The 17,124-nt window shown below is 35.7% G+C and overlaps 1 protein-coding gene and 1 pseudogene across 1 annotated transcript in view; both read left to right on the plus strand.

The window, feature by feature from the left end:
- LOC105303060 (A-kinase anchor protein 6-like) overlaps positions 1 to 17,124 on the plus strand; it is a gene marked incomplete at its 3' end in the record, with an annotated part of 427,728 nt that overhangs the window by 223,057 nt on the left and 187,547 nt on the right. The gene's annotated exons all lie outside the window — the stretch shown is intronic.
- On the plus strand, positions 1,341 to 1,437 carry LOC111730020 (annotated as a pseudogene).

Consider the following 17,124-nt stretch of genomic DNA (forward strand, 5'->3'; position numbering starts at 1 on the left):
AGGGACTCCAAGTTAACCCTTACAGAATACTATTATATCATACTGCTTTTTCAGTTTACTTTTTCCCGATTTCAAAATGGGAATATTCTGAGAAAGAGCTATACTGAAAATGCATACTTGATTCCACAGTTTTATGTTTAGTAAAAATAATCATCTGGATTCTTGCTTGCATTAGGTTTCTTCACAAACGTTAACGTCAAAGGCTTTGGGGGAGTCGCCCAGTCCCAGGTAGATGGTGGCATTGCAGGAGAGATCTTCATCTGAAAAAAAATGAACTTCCCAGTCTGCCTGCATTTCCTCTATCTTCCACGTCTTCTATAATTACAGATAAAGCATTAAAAATAAATGTTTCTGGTATAAATATGTATGAGCTTATATTCACATCAAGAATAAATACCAGAGGCTTTCTTAGAAAAGTTTTTTTTGGTGGAGAAGAGGGCTTTGGGCCCATAAAAGGTAGATGGGAGAAAAAGGCTTCAGAAAGAGGCCCTGCCAATAAACTTCGAGTTTTTATCTCAAGTCATAAGTTTCGATTACTAATCTAATTCAAGCAGAAGAAACTAGATTCTAAGCACATGGGTTTTAATTGCTAAAACAGTTGAAGATATTCTTAACACTGGGTTGAGGCTGTCTCCTAGAGTTTATAGGGCATGTTGGGATGCCCCAGTCTCTTTTCTTGATGGTGCCTCATTTAGTTCTAGCTGCTGCAGAGATTTCAGAAGCACATTGGGAGTAATGAAAGATCGATGACTCATCAGTATCGACCAGTTTATAATGCTGTAATGGGGTTTTCTCAAATCAGTGACAATCACTCGTCATCGCTGTCCTCATGCTTCCCTTCTTTTCTGCTGGCCCAGTGCCAAGAGTAAGGCAAAGTGGAAAGACCCCAAGATTTGGAGATGGTAGGCCCAGTTCCGATACTGCCTCTGCTATGCAGTAGAAGTTAAGACAACAAGCAATTCAGTAATTTCTACAAGCCTTAATCTCCTTAGCTATAAAAATATTTACACCTAAAGGCTATTGTAAAAATCAAGTCAGATCATTTTTTAGAAGAACTTGGAAATCTCTCAAATGCCACATAAATGTTGGTAGTTCTGCTTATGATTATTTCTCAGTCCACATAACCATTTGCTACTTTTGTGACTATGGCAGAGTGAGCTGGCAAGTGTGTATATGTATATGTGTTAGATTTGTGTCCACTGTATATACTGACAATCATAATATACTCTTCTATGATTTGCTTTTGGCTATTAAAACACAATAAAATATAGCTTTAATTAATGAAACTTTAATTAATGGACGTATTTCATTTCACATTTTTGGTTAAAAGAATGAAATAAGTGCTCACTTCGGAAGCACATGTACTAAAATTAGAACAGTACAGAGATTCACATGGCCCCTGCGCAAGAACGAAATAAAAAAATTTTGATTTTATATCATACAAAAAAATTTCTACTATGTATTAGTATACTTTATCCCCACATTTCAAGTGCATAATACTAAACATACCTGAATCTTTTCCAGGATTAAAGATATTGCAGCTGCTGAAGTTACCACTTAGAATATCATCTTAACAAAATAATGTAGATTTAGATATAGTAAGAGAGCTATGTTCAAGCTTCCTCCTTCCTTCAATATTCTTTTTTTTTTTTTTTGAGATTTGTTTTTTTTCTCCTAAAAAGTAGAATAAGGGAAGGATCCAATTATTTGAACACCTTGGTTAATTACAGTTTTTACTGTTAAGAATGCTCTAATTTGGGCCAATTCTGTCTTTAAGAAGGCTTCTTTAAATCCTAAATATGGAGAAAAGCCTTCTATATAAATACATTTATTATATCTTGTTTAAAATAGCAAAATATTAAGAAAAACATAAGTGGGGAAGTGGTCCATTATTATATTTTATCTATCTGGTAATCTAGTGGTGGAAAAATTAATTGACTTGTAGAAAATGTTGCTTTAGATTTGCAAATAGATTGGAGTTTGGAAATACTCGTGAACAAACATCCCTCCTGCTTTGTGCCCGTCTAAAGGTCAAATGAGCCTTTAACTAGTTTGTATGATTTCCTAAGACTAAATTTTATACTGGCTAGATATGAGAAAATAAGATATTTTGTTGCTTCAGTACATTTTAATACAAACAGAACTTGTAAGTAGAAAACATGAGCTTTCTAATCACTACAAATCCATTCAATGAGTTGAATAATTTATCATCCTTTCAAAAACTCTGGCCCTGCTTGCAATGCTCTAGCTTCTATTTTCTGCTTCTTTCCATTTATCACTCCTTTCTGGTCGATTCTGCAGAGCTAGCACAAAGGATACAGCTTTCTTGGCACAAAACTATTTATTTGCTAGTATGTGAGCCAGTATTTAGGAAACTTGCCACATTAGCACAGTCATGCTCAGGTAAGGAAACCATGCATATAAAACACACTGGGGTCTCATACTGCAGGCACAGCAAGCAGCTCTTTAGCTAAATTTATTGTTGACGTTCATTCCTGGATCTTCTGGTTGTCTCCTAAGCACAGGATGGTTGATCTTTTGTTGTTGTTGATGATGTTTAATCAAAGCATTCTAAGTTTTTTCTAATTATAGAGTAGCACATAGTCATAAAACAAATATTGGACAAATATTGTGCTGTCCAATATTGTAGCCACTGGCCACACATAGATTTTTAAATTTAAATTTAAATTAAATAAAACTAAAAAAGTCAGTTCCTTAATCTCACTAGTTACATTTTAAGTGTAGTTAGTGGCAACTTTATTCGACAGCCCAGAACATTTCCATAATTGCAGAAGTTCTGTCGGACAGTGATGATTGTTCTTCAACCTATACTTCCTCTACCTCTTTTCTTGTGGCCATATTTTCATTTAATTAACTATAGCTCTGTGTTACCATTTCTAATGCTGCATAGTAATTCACTGCCTGAATGTGCCTTAATTTTTTTGCCTAGTCTGCTAATGATGGACATATAGGTTGTTTCTGTTTTCCCCTATTATAAAAAGCGTGGTGATTATCTTCAAGTATATATCTTTTTATATTTGTCTAAAATATTTAATATTAGAATTGTCTGATCTGAGGCTATGCATATCTTATATTTTGGTGCATATTTCAGAACTGCCCTCCAGAGACTATCAATAAATATTCCCTTGGTTGATTGTGAGAGGGCATTCACATCTACCCAGGCAAGTCACCAAACCTCTTTAAGTCCCATTTAATTTTTCCATTCAAAATAGGAATAATAATACCATTTACTTTACTAGGTAGTTCCTAGAAATGAAATAATATTTGTAAATACTTGAAACAAATAAAAGGAAGGTTGCTACTGTTTTAATGTATATTCACATGATAATGAGTGTTAATTATAAGAATGGAAGTCAGGGACCTTTAATCCTCTATGATCTAATTTAACACCCAAAATAAGGATTAATGGTGCCATGTGGTAGTGGTGGAGAACAAGACTTTGAGACTTCATCATGGGAAAGGGACCCCTGACTTTAGAAATATCATTTATTGATGTAAGCATAAATATACCAATATAAAGAGAATTTTTTAAATACAGGACATTTAGAGAGGTGGAATAATTTTTGTTTTAAAATTAGAATGGGGTAAAACCTGAGAGATCATCCAACCCCATTCCTGATTCTATGAATGAGAAAGCAGAGGCCCATAGAAGTTAAATGAGTTCTCAGATTCACACAGCTAACAAGGGGCAGAATCTAGTTTAGACTCTAGTCTTCTGATCCTCCATCCAGCATCCTTTCCTTTACATCCCACGACTCTAAATGACACAGTCAGGATTTGGCAGGATTTGTACTACCCCTCAGATGAAGTTTGAACCAGTACTATAGTTCAGTTTGATAACTAGTGTTTATCTAGAAGTTTATTTTGAAATAAATTCTTGTATAGGCTAACTGGGCTATTTGAAACGTAGGCTTCCAAATGCTTATTAGCCATTTGAAATTCCTTTAGTGATAATGGAATTTTTAAAACTGACTCTTTAAGCCAAATTACAAATCAAATATGTTTCTCATGAATGGCTTCCAAGTTAGACATCATTCCTTAGAAATGAATTGTTTAGTGAAACTTTGAGTCTCTGTCTTCAGCTCATCTCTGAAACTTGAGCTTACTACCCTAATTTACTTTATGAATTTACTTAAGAAATCATAAGTATGGACAGCTTCACGTTATCCAGATTTTGATCAGCCTGCAAAACCACGATGGCTGCGTCCACCCATATTGCCTGAACATGCATTCCAGGTCCTTTCCCCGTGTATCTGCGCTCAGTTGCCCCCCTCAAGATCTTTTTTTTTTTTAATGGAATTTTTTAAAATAAATGTTTAATAGCATCTAGTAATAAATAATTTAGAGAAATTAAGGTTGATGGCCCCCCTCTCATTTGTATCTGAGTCCTCTAAGAAACTGAGAGCTCATAAATTATGAAAGGGCAGACTCTCCTCCAGCAAGTTGTGTGCTGAATTGTAATGCAGTGAGATTGCTTGTCCTTCTGCAGGAACTCAAGCCCCGTGAGGTTTCCAGGCAGAGCACAACTTTTCCTGTAGCCAAGACTGATTCCTATATGACAGGGCTTTCCAACATGGCAACACTCTATCTTGTACTTGCTGATATGAAGCAGTAGAGAATGAGGTGTCACGATGTAAGGACCAAAGGTTTGTTGGAGCAGATGAATATGGAGATGAATTACAGTGAAAACTTGATTTTTACATGAGATGAAAAGATGTGGATAATATACATTTTTAGGTGCTTGAAGAACTGTTTTTTATTTCACAGTTTCTTTCGCTATATAGTTAAAAATACATGTAATTACAGGTTTGGAATGGATAACTTTATTTCCCCCAACATAAATGCTTCCTTATGTTGACTCATTTTCTTACTTTTATTCATTTAAAAATGTGTTTGTGTGTTTTTCTTGAATATATAACAATTTAGTAGTGTGTTTTTCTGGAACGTGCAGCAATTGAATGACGTGGATATGAGAATTATCCCTTGGAATAGTGTTTCGGTCTATTTGCCAAGTTGTCATCAAGCATGGTTTACTCAAAATCCCAAGAACTTCTTCCTTGAAAATAAATTTGCTTGCCTTTTTCTTTTTATTGAAGCAAAATTGGTTTACTCTAAAATTTTCTTTTGTGATGTTGATGCTGGGGGAAGAAATGGTGAACTTTATAGTCCCTGTCCCCTTCAGAGTGACTCTGATCTGCTTTCATCAGTGCTGTCTTATTTTTTAATTATGTAACATTTGTAGCCTGCCCCAAACCTACTTTGGAAGTACATGAAGTATAAATCCCACATAAGTAACTGACTGTACATCTGCCTAGATAAAATGGGTTGATCGGGGAAAGTGATTACTCAAAGCAGAACATGCTGAAATGGCCACTTCGATGAGAGTAAAGGTTAGAAGAAGGGATTTTGTTGTAACTTCTACTTCATCATTTTTTTAAGGGCTAAAGTTCTTTTTCATTGTTGTCGTTTGGTTGGTTTTTTGTTTCTTCTTTTTTAGTGATAAAGGAGCACGTATAGAAAAAGGCAGCCATACATACATTTCAAAAATGTAAAAATGGTTAAGGGTTAACATTTCTTTCAAGATGTGATAAACGAATGAGAATTGTAATAGTGCTAAAGCCAATAGGATCCATGGAAATTGGTCTTGATATTATCATAATATCTTATGTGAAAAGCAACATTATATGAAATGCAACATTCCCCATGGATTAATTTTAATGTTGAGCAGTCTTTGAATATAATACAGTGCCATTAGCAAGTCCTTCAAAATGAAGAAAAAAAATAGAAATACTGTCTTTACTTCACAGAAATGTATTTCAATTTTCACTTTAAAAAGAACTAGAGATCGAAATTCTGTTTATAAAAACCAAAACCCAAAATACAGAGTAAAAAACTATAATACTTTGTAAACAAATCACCAAATCTGTTTTCAGAAGTAAACATGCAAAACTTTTGTGTTTCATTATCAAATAACAAAAATATGTAGCTTATAGCAAGCCTTATAAAATGAATCATGCTTTCAAACTAAAAAGACATTTTTGATGGATGTGGGATCTCAAGTAAACAAGCTTATATTATGGTTTAATGATGGTTTGTCAAATGGCTGGATCAAAATATCTGTTTCAAAATAGATACCTTAAATTATCACTTATCTGTGGGTGGCAGACAGGGTTGGTCATGACCAGAGTCAGAGAATTGGATCCTTTCCATGCCCCTCAAATATAACTCTTAGTAGACTTGCTATTTCTTTAGTGCTAATGATTATGTGCATTTTAGTCAAAGAACGATATTATCTTACCCAAGAGGAGGGAAAAAACACATATTAGGAGATAGAATTTAACCTGAAAAAAATCAATATTCTTCAACCTGTGATATCCAAATAAATGATAGTCTTCAAACTACTTTGGAAACTTCAAAAAGCCTAATGGAATTATGTATTTATCCATGATATAGTTTCACAGATTTTTTTTTTTTTTTTTGCCTTCTGTCTGAAATTCTATCAAGCCCATAAGGTAACAAATAACTCTTATCTTGTATTTGTCATGGAGCTCTGAGAAGCAGTCATATTTGTCAGTGAATAAATGGAAAAATGGAAACATAATAATTTTCAAATAAATTTAGCTTGTACAACAGGTACAGTCTTCTAAAACATAGGGTTATGGGAAGAAAGGATAGGATATAGTAAGAGAGTTAACAAAAGAGTTTTCTTGGTGAAGACAAGGTTGAGGACCACTGAATCAATTTGCTGAGTAGGGCTGGAGGAAATTCAATATAGAAAAGGTCTGTTTTTATTAAATGGGGAGAGGAAGGGCCTGGACCCCACCCCCAACCCCCGCCATGGGGATGGGCATTTTTAGCAATATCAGGTGAGATCATCAGGATTCTGAAGCCTATTTTATCTGTCACAGTTTGGCTCTCAAATGTCCATGGAGTGGAGGCAGCTCAAACATAGAAACTTGCCTTGGCTCATTGAGAGTTCTCTCACTCAGCAAATATGGCAAGAGTGCCTCTTCCCTCTCATTCTCAGCACTGGGCTGGGACAGGCAGAATTCTGAAATCCCAAGCTTCTTGTTCATCTAGGATCAACTTCAGACGTCAACACAATGCAAGATGAGAGAGCGAAACGAAACAGAAAGATGTTTGTGTTATGAGCACACTGGGAATGCTTCCCTGTGCGCTGCTGGGGCTGACGTCCTGATAAAGTTTAGGCGCCTGGTGACGCTACACAGACAGGGTCTGGTCTCTGGACCACATGCTTCTCGTCTGTGTCATAAATGTGAAATTTCTGAATTGTTCCTGTTGGCATTTTCATCTCTGTTCACAGGCCATAAACCTTAAGTATGTAATTGGGACCCAAGTTATGCCAAAATAGAAAATTTCAACATTTCTCTTCTGTTCACTTGCCTGAAACCTCCTTCCCCCAAGTTTGCAAGGCTGACCTGGTCATCGTTTTAGCAGCTCAGAATTATTTACTCTGCTCACAATTACTCCATCAGTTTTGCTACAAATGTTTCCCAGTGATCAAAAGCACATCTTATTCTGTCTGCTCACTTGATAGCAAGTTAGTATGAATGAAAAACTTTGGTAAATTCACGAACGTAAATAAAAGAAAGTTAACTTATTCAAGATGGCGATTCTTTTACATTCCTGAAGCTGAATTAGGTGTCAAAAATATATCAAATTTGCTTTTATTTAATAAAAAGAACCCAAAGCAGAGAAAAATCTACTTAGAAAAGACAGTTCTTCAAGTTAGGCTAATGAATCTTTATTCTGGTTATATACATCTTTATATATAATCTGATAATTAGGAGTTTAGAGTTATAATATTGCCCTAATGTTAACTTGAAACTTTAAATTTTAGGTATAACAGTTTCTTCTTCAGTAAAGTAAGAATAAATACTGATTTCATGTAATTCGTAGACAGTAATAATGTTACCCACTTTCCACAGGTGATGGAGGCCGTATAATTATATGAGTTGTTGGTGCTATACTAGTTGTGTTATTTCTTAGGACATTTTCCTATATTATATGTAATTGAAAATGCCCTTAAAAGTATTATTAGTAGCCAAAAAAATAATAAAGTGAGCAACAAAAAAGGTTGATTATCATACAAAATCATTATTTAAAAAAAAAGAAAGAAAAAGGAGCAGAATAACAGCTTTACAGACAATGAAAGCATGCCCCCAAAAAGAAAACTAAAATAGTGGAATAGAACCAATATTAACATCTCTACTTTATGAAAGCTATCTTGAAATAAATTTTAAAATGTTTCAAAATCATGTATTGCAAAGGAACTACACATATGAGGCAAAAAAAATCTACCCAGAAAATTAAAAACAATTGGACAAAAAAAAAAAAAAAAAAAAAAAAAAAGAGAGAAAAAAGAAAAAGAAAAATACTAGCGTCATCCAGGCTAAAAAACCGAGTCATTAACAAGAGAAAGAATTTTGTAAAATTTTTTTTTGCCAGAAGACAATGGAGTAACATTGTCTAATGGAAACTTGGGGAAAGAAAATGGGAGCTAAAAATTTAGCCAAATAGTACTTCAGGTACAAAAACCACAGATAAACTTGCAAGAAGAAATCAGGATATGTTGTTTCCTAAGCCATTATTAAGGCATTTACTGGAGAATATGTGTTAAGTAGTCAGAATGGCTAGAGTCCACATAAGGACTGCTGACAGTGATTTTCATTGGCTGATAAAAACCACAAAAAGAAAAACAACCATATGCAACTCTTGATAAAAGTGTACTGTTCATAAATTAGTCTTGCCAAAAAAAAAAAAAGAAAAGAAAAAAGAAACCCAAATATGATCATGCCTTTGGATCTGACTACCAATATCCAGGAAACCAAGGGGAGAGGGGAATGTGTTAAGTAATACTATGGGAGTACAGTCAGCAAAACCCAGACTGTGTGAAACGTGAACATCACAGGACAATCTTACTTCTTCAACAAAATTTCCAAGAGAAAAAAGGAAAAGGAGAGAGAAAAACTATAGATTAGCAGAGATATAAGAGCCATATTAACTAATCAATGTGTGACCTAGTTTGGATCCTGATTCAAAATATAAGCTATACAAATAATATGTAAATAACAATTGAGAAAATGACATTGATCGCATATTTGATAATACGAAGGAATTAATTTTTGTAGGTGTATAATAATGGTATCGTGGTTGTGTTTAAAAAAAGTGTCCTTGTTTTTTAGCAATACAAATGGAGATATTATTTAAATGAAATGACAGGATGTTTAGGATTTACTTCGAAATAATTTGAGGTTGGTGGGAGTGAGTGGGAACATAAATGAAGCAAGATTGGCCAAGTGTTGTTAATTGTTACTGCTGGGTACATGGAGGTTCATTATTCTGTTCTCTCTGCTTTTGTATGTTTGAAAACTTACAGAGATAAAATATAAATAAAATAAAAAAAGATAAAAAATAGAATGACTGACATTTATATAATATTTTTCACAAACCTGAAGCAAAAGCATTATTCTCCACGACAAGAAAAGGGAGTCTTAGAGAGGTGAGATTTGCCCCAGGACACATAACTAGAGTATGTCAGAATCGGGAAGCCAATCTTGATCCACGGGTGAGTTTGAAAAACTGAACCAGCAAAGGGAGCGCTCATGAAGCAGGAACCCAAACAATAGCATTCAGAACCTAGGAAGACTTGTAATTTGCCCATTAAAACCTAAGTATGAGAGGAACCCTGGCACCTTGAACAAAATAGGTACTCTATTAATATTTACAAATGGTGTCAATGAAGAGGAAATGAAATGACATACTCAGATCTTGTTTCATGACAAAAATATTCCTTACTCTATGCCTTTTGAGATGTTGCAGTCCATTTTCATCCCTGTATGCCTTGCTTTCTGTGTGCAGGAAATGAATATATCATCGGCTTATGAGATACCTTACCCTTCCATGGAGTGAAGGTCAGCCATCCTCATCAGTGTAGCACAGAAACACTAGACTGGGAGTTTCTTGACAGCAAAACTTTGTTGACTCAAGTTACATGTCTGTACTTAGGCACCTGTAATTATAGGATGTTGCAGGATGCCATGTCTCTTGCTTAGATCAAAGGTTAACAAGGGTCTCTGCTAGGTCACACACCCATGCTACCATGACTTAAGGCAGACTGCACAACAGGACTTTGGTTTATGGTGTATTTTTTTGTCTTCCCACCTCCCATCTTTGTCTCTCCTTTCTCTCTCCCAGGTACTCCAAACCCTCATGATTTCCCCCGATCAGAACCCTCCCATCACCACAATAATCTCTAAAGATTTGCCAATCCCCAAGTGTTCTGTGTTCTGTGTTCTGATTGGATTCACTTCCTTTGCTCTAACAATCCTAGACCACCTTCATCAATGTTGTTATTTCTAGGGTACTGATCGGAGATAGTTTATTTATTTAAAGTGATTCTTAATAACATATGAATAATAGGCAGGCTTAGTTCAAATTAATCTCTGCTTAGCGGAATATGTAAAAAAGATTGTCCTAAATTCTATAGTGACACTATTGGAAGAGGTATTAATTAGGCATTCCACTAGAAAATTTGCAAAGTTTTCCTCTGCTTTGTCATTCCTCCCAGACTCGTGGGGTTTGCTCATAGGGAAGTGCTTTGCTGTCCTGCCACAAGACCTTTTACCAGGAAATAGTTTCTACGCATTATCTGGTAAAGTTCATCACCTTGCTTTGAAGTAGGCCTAGAAAACTAATCCAGGAAATCAATAAGGGTTTTGTGTTGCTCTTGAAAATCTCCAAAGGAAGAGATTTTCACAACCTCCTTTGTATGCCAATGTAGCACAAACCTTGTGACTATTAATATTATCCCTTGTAATTCAAGAAGAATTTTAAAAGGCAGCTTCATACAAATATTCATGCATGTGAAAAAAAAAAAACTTATTGGGTTACATGATATAAAATTGCTAGTAGATTCTTTAGTGTTTCTTAGAAGCAGAAAACCTCTAAGACATGTCCAGTAATCTGTAAACTCGAGATCAGTTTTGATATTCATTGGTAAGACAGTAGGCAAGATTTAGTGATCAATTGGATCATTAAGAATCCAATCTGGCAAGGGAAGGCATTGGCTGTACATTTACTGTTTACTTGGTTTGGAGCACCACCTAGTGTTGATAGGGAAACAAGCTCTCTATAGCTTTCCTAGCTTTCCATAACCTTGCTACTTAAGAGAAACAGGTAATTACTTAAAAGCATACTCTTGGCCTGTCAGCCAAACAAATGCTGCTCAAAGATGTTTCTAAGTTATGAAATACAGATTGCCTTGTATGTTTCTTCAGTGAAAAATCATGCCTTCAGTTACCTTAATAATCAGAATGGACATATTTATTGACATGCACATATGACATTTTTTATCGCTTTTAAGCCTAAGGTCTATCTTTTTTCTCCTAACAAAACAATTTGTAGCTGTTGGGGAATTACGGATGTCTTTTTTAACTTTAGTTGCTCTTTCAACAAACAAATCTTCAAATGATGAAACATCAATCCCTCCGAATATATTGATATCATGTTAAATCTGGGGTTCCCCACTTCGTGCCACTCGCAATAGAGAATCTTCACTGCAAAGCATCAGCTGGGGTATTGACGTTTAGAATTTTGCTACCCATAGTATGGTCCACAGACCAGAAGCTTAGGCAACACCTGGGAATCTCTGAGGCATGCAGGATCTCTTCCTTGTCCCAGATTTACTAGATCGGAGCCTTAACTTTAAGGAGATCCCCAGGTGACTCATGCCCATGAAAATTTGAGAAGCACTGTTTTAGAGACATTCCTCCCTTCCCTGTCAAAGACTGAACGTCAATCAAACCAAGACTAAAGACTTTCATTATAATTCTAGATTTACAATATTTTCTTCTTGGAAAATGTTATGTGATTTCCTTGTCTGACCCGTGACTTATTTCATATAAATTGTATCACTGCTGTTGCTGGGACTCACATCAGCAAGCAAATGAAGAAGGCACAGTCCTTTACTACTGGATCTGTCAGCTTCATCTCTCTGGAAACATAATCAGGGAGCCATTTAAAGCAGCTGAGAAGAAAATTGCCTGCTCTGAAATTTTAAGACATGCAAACGCTAACAAAATATTTAAGTTTGCTGTGATAGATCAGTTTGAACAGACAGTAGGAGGTGAGACTTAACTAATTCTTGAGAATTGAGGTAGAAAGGAACACTTAGAGAGTATATTATTATTAAAGTTGGAAATTTTAAAGCTTGATTTTTTTTAAGCTTTAATTTTATCTTATCAATCTCCTATTTATACATCTAGTAAGTTTAGTATAAAAATAAGAGCAGTCACTGCCCTGTTTTTTTGGTTAATTTTCAATTAGCTCATAAGTTTCAGCAAACTAATATCATTTACAAAGTTCCGTAGTTAAATTTCCTAAAACATTTTAACCTATCTAGTGATCCCAAACACCTTAGATAAATAATAGGATAGACTTAGAAGACGATCTTTCTATGCACTTAGATGAATTAGAAAATGTAATTAACCAAACTTATAAATATGATAAACTAGATACTTTTTGTTAAAAATTATTCAAATTATTTTATTAAAATCATAGCTGATATTTATTAAGCATTTCAAATGATAACTTCAAGGTAATATTGTATTATAAATTCTTTAAAATATTTTTAAAATTTTAAGTAATAAACAGAGATTATCTCCATAATTACAAAACTTACTACTAAATTTAGCACAAAGTACCATGGCTTATAGCACACTTCTATACTTATTTCTACATTTTCCTAGTGTTTCATAGTCACTTATACAACTAAAGGAAGCAGAAATTATTTGATCCAAGACTAGTGCTTCAATTCATTTATGGACAGGCATATAGTAAGATGCCGTGGACCAGAATGTAAGAGCTGGATGCTATTTCCAAAACTATAGATTACCATGCTGAACCTTCTTATATATAGTTTAAGACTTTCCCAGCAGTGGGACAATTCAAAACCATGGCTATCAGCTGGGACTTTGTTTCACAACCCAGTGCATCGCTTGCCCTTGGGGTGTATTCCACCTTTATTCAATTTTTATTGGAAACTCTTTTAACATTCTCTCATCCAATTTAAATAGGTGGAATTCTCTATCCCCCACCAGGCCTGCAGCTAATGCCTTCATTGCATAATTAGTGTTAATGGAAACTTGCACCCTGATCCATGGTGTAAACTGTATTTAGAGTTGATTATCTGTCTCATCTGCCTCCATTTTATAGTCATTCTGTTGCGGTTGCCCCCTGACTGAAGTTTGGCTACAAATGAAACCTGTAAGTTGTGTCCCTAGACGCCACTGAGTAAGCGCAGATATTGCATTGTGTCAGGCATTTGGGGTCAAGACTTTTGTCCCGGCACAATTATTGTAAGAAAAATAGTTCTTATGAGATTTCTTTCAGATTTCAATATATAGAAGCCTAGTGGATTGCTCCTTAAAAGAAAGGACAGGTTTGCCAGTGTACTTGTCATTGTGGGTTGGGTTCCTAGGAAGCAGATTCTGAGGCTCTGAGGTTTGCGTGCTAAAGGCTTATCTGGATGAGCCATTGGGAGAACACCTGTGTGAGGTGAGAGATATCAAATCAAGCAGGGGGAAGAGTTGAATCACAGTGCAGCCTCAGGCATTTCTACGGGAAAATCCAGAGAGTTGTGCCCCCACCACTTCCTTGTCAGGTTTTTGCACTCCCTTTCATTGAGCAGGCATTGCGTGTGGAAAGCCTCCAGGGAAGGTTGTGACCTTGGGTGAGGCAGCTGAGGGCAATTCCCAGCTAGGGTCTCAGCTGAGAGCAATAAGCAGCCAACGCTCCTGCTAGCTGGGGGAATAAGTGTGTCAATCAGAAATATTAGGGGGGTATAAATGCTTCCCACAGTAATTACTAGTTTTATTTATTATTATTATTAATTATTATTATTATTATTGAGATCTTGACTCAGATAAGATTTTGTGGTCTTTAGCCATGGAACTGAATTCTAGGAGAGGCAATGTGACAGCAGACTGATCTCTGTAATGCAAATGCACATTCCCCTCTTTGCTGAGAGGCATTGAGGAGAATGCTTGAAAACATGGCAGTGATGTTGGCAGGGAGATGCCTATGAGGTTCTTTGAACCAACTGTCTCATGCAGCTGTGAAAAGACATACAGCCTGGCTGCCAACTGTTGGACTCACTGTGCTTTGGCTGAATTTAGTTCCCTCTTATGTCAACTTGGAATTCTGTGTTGAAGAAAATTGGTCTGGTCTGCCACCATCTCCATCTCTTAGCAACTGAGAGAGACTGAAACAACAGCTGGGTAATTTGATATTGGGATCTTAAAGGTTGTGAAAATGGAATATAATGGCTCTTTGTATTAAGGGGAAAAAAGAGAAAATGATGTAACTCTAATGCTTAGAAATGTTTGGAATGCCACATGGGTTACAAAGAGTAAAAATCTAGTTTAAACTGGGTGGATTTTTCCTCTCCTGGAATGATTAAAGTTGAGTCCAGAAGCACCTGAAACACATATATTTGCCTAAATATAAATTTCTGTGGAATGCTTGAAACCCAGTGTGGAAAATAGTTTGTGTTCTGCATTTATTTTCTCTAAGATTGACCTACTGCTTTCTTGTCACGAGTTTTGAAACAGTAATTTCAATTTAACATAGATGAAAGTTTAGAATACATTTTATTTTGCTTTTGGTGGGCAGTGGGGACGGGGACCAAAGTTGAAGATGGGAGGTGATGAGGTGTGGTCCTCAGAAGCAGCGATGTGCTGGAAGCTTGCTTTATAGGCTGCTCACTGTCTCCAGGGTTCAGTACAACAGATAATAATGGAACTGCATGTTTGAAAACCAGAAAATGAAAAGCCAAGTGAAATTGTTGATAACAAGTTGTTTTCCCTCTTCCCTGGGGCCAGTGAAGAGGCCATCTGGTTTTCAAATTAGAAAAACCAGAAAATACAGTGTTTGCTCTCAGAATAGGTCAAGTGTCATCATCTAATGAAAACTCCAAAGCAGAAAGAGAGAAGACAAGAGGAAGGGAAGAGGGAAGAAGAGTTTGAAATGCTTAAATAGTGGAGGTGAGCTGATTGCTGCTTGCATTCCTGTAGGTTCATAATCCAAGCACTTTGCAACTGTTTAGTAAACCCGCCTGGACAAAGTTCATTCAAAGCGGGGTGGGTTACACGGGAGGTGGCTGAAAATGTAGTGCTTTACATGGTAGGTGACTCCTTGGTCTTGTTTCTCCGAATAACTAGTTCATCCACCACATATGCAGCTTTTGTCCCAGCACGGTGGGTAGAAAGCTATTGTTTTCTTTCCCTCATTAATGGTCCTCTTCCTTGCCACCTTCTTATACAGTTGGGTTATGGGTCTGCTGCTGCTGTCGATGCGAGCATCCCTTTCTTTTTCATCAATACTAAGAGAATTTAATTCCTTCCACCTGAAGTGGCTCCAATTCCTCAGCAAGTGTTTGGTTTTTATAACACAACAACTTTGAAGAAGTGAAGTAAAAATTCATTGAGAAATGTATCTTTTTTTTCTAATCGATCTACTTTCTTACCTCCCAACCCCCCCAAACTCACATCCATCCAATTTACAACAAATGAAGCGGAGCCACATGAAATCGCTTTTTTGATAGGTCAAAGATAGTTAAGTATAGGTAATTTCACATGGTTCAACTTCTACATATACAAACAAGTTCTCTTCTTAAAAAACAACAACAACAAACAAACAAAGACAAAACTAAGTGAATATGAGTACTATCCTTAGGATTCTCTGAGAGAAACAAAGACTTCAAGATAAACAAACTGACAAACTTATTTGTAACCAAACTAAATCCCCAGATGGAGCTGGTTTATAGTTCACAGACAGAAAAGAAATAGGGATTGCATCTTGCAGGAAACTAGCACTTCTCCCTAAGGAAAATGAGGATTTAAGTTCCCTTTGTAGGATATGCTTTCAGTTCACTTGTCCTCGCATTTATCTTAAAATTCTGTTTGATATTTGTACTTCATTCATTTCTCATAATGTGTTCTCATTCCATTTCTCTGTGTTTCTATGAATTTTTTTATATGCTCATTGCTTTGGAAGATAGGAAGTATAGCAGTCTTTTTAGATGAAACCTCTAACTTTTCATTTGAGAAAGAAGTGTGCATTTGTTCACTTCCGCACCCCTCGAACATTCGTTCTCAATTTTATATTTTTATTTGAGACACAGGAAGTATATTTGTTTAAATTTACTCTCTAGAAGAGAAACCAGAGCTGCAGCCTGATGAACATTATACAATGAAATGGAATCTTAGTGTCGTACTCTTTTATACTTTATTTTTAATGGTTTATGAATGTATAATAATAGTGAATGCTAATGCAGTACTTACTATATTTCAATTACTATGCACATACTATCACATTTACTCTTCATCATATGACATGGGTCCTACTCTTAACTCACTTAACAAATGAGGGAATTGAGTTACAAAGGGTAAATTTCTCTTCCAAAGAATTAAAGTTGTTAACAGCAATGCTGAGACTAACTTTCAGGCTGTCTCCAGACCTGTTCTCTTAATTTACTGCACCATCCTGCCTTCCTACTGACTGCAACTGATTCAGCCATCCCCCCAATTCATCATTTTTAGTGACTATTTTATTGTTAATTCTTATTTTGAAGGTGACATTTGGGCAATGTGTCTTGAATGACTGATGGCAGGTGCATGTTGACTATTCTATGAAGAGCAAAGCTTCAAAAGAAGCATCTTGATGAATATTCTCAATGTGGAGATTAAAGCAAAACCAGCTTCTGTCTGCAGCACTTGCATACAGCAATCCACTCACCCAGATCCTTATCTTAATCTGATGCGATGAGTCTGCAGGCAGAAATCATTCCAACCCTGTTAACTACCCATAAAAATATTTTAAGCCCACTTTTAACTACACAATATCGTAGTTATTATCTACCTAGTGCCTTTAAATTTTCCTGTTTCCATGCTGAAACAAAGTTCAATATATTGTTTCTTAACATATATATCTGCAATATTTTCTAGTATCTTATATGATATTTATCAATTCAACGAATCTTTATTGAGAGGCTACCATATTTCCGTCATTCTTCTTGATATA

This window comes from Pteropus vampyrus, unplaced genomic scaffold (assembly GCF_000151845.1).
Source record: "Pteropus vampyrus isolate Shadow unplaced genomic scaffold, Pvam_2.0 Scaffold297, whole genome shotgun sequence".
Lineage (NCBI taxonomy): Eukaryota > Metazoa > Chordata > Mammalia > Chiroptera > Pteropodidae > Pteropus > Pteropus vampyrus.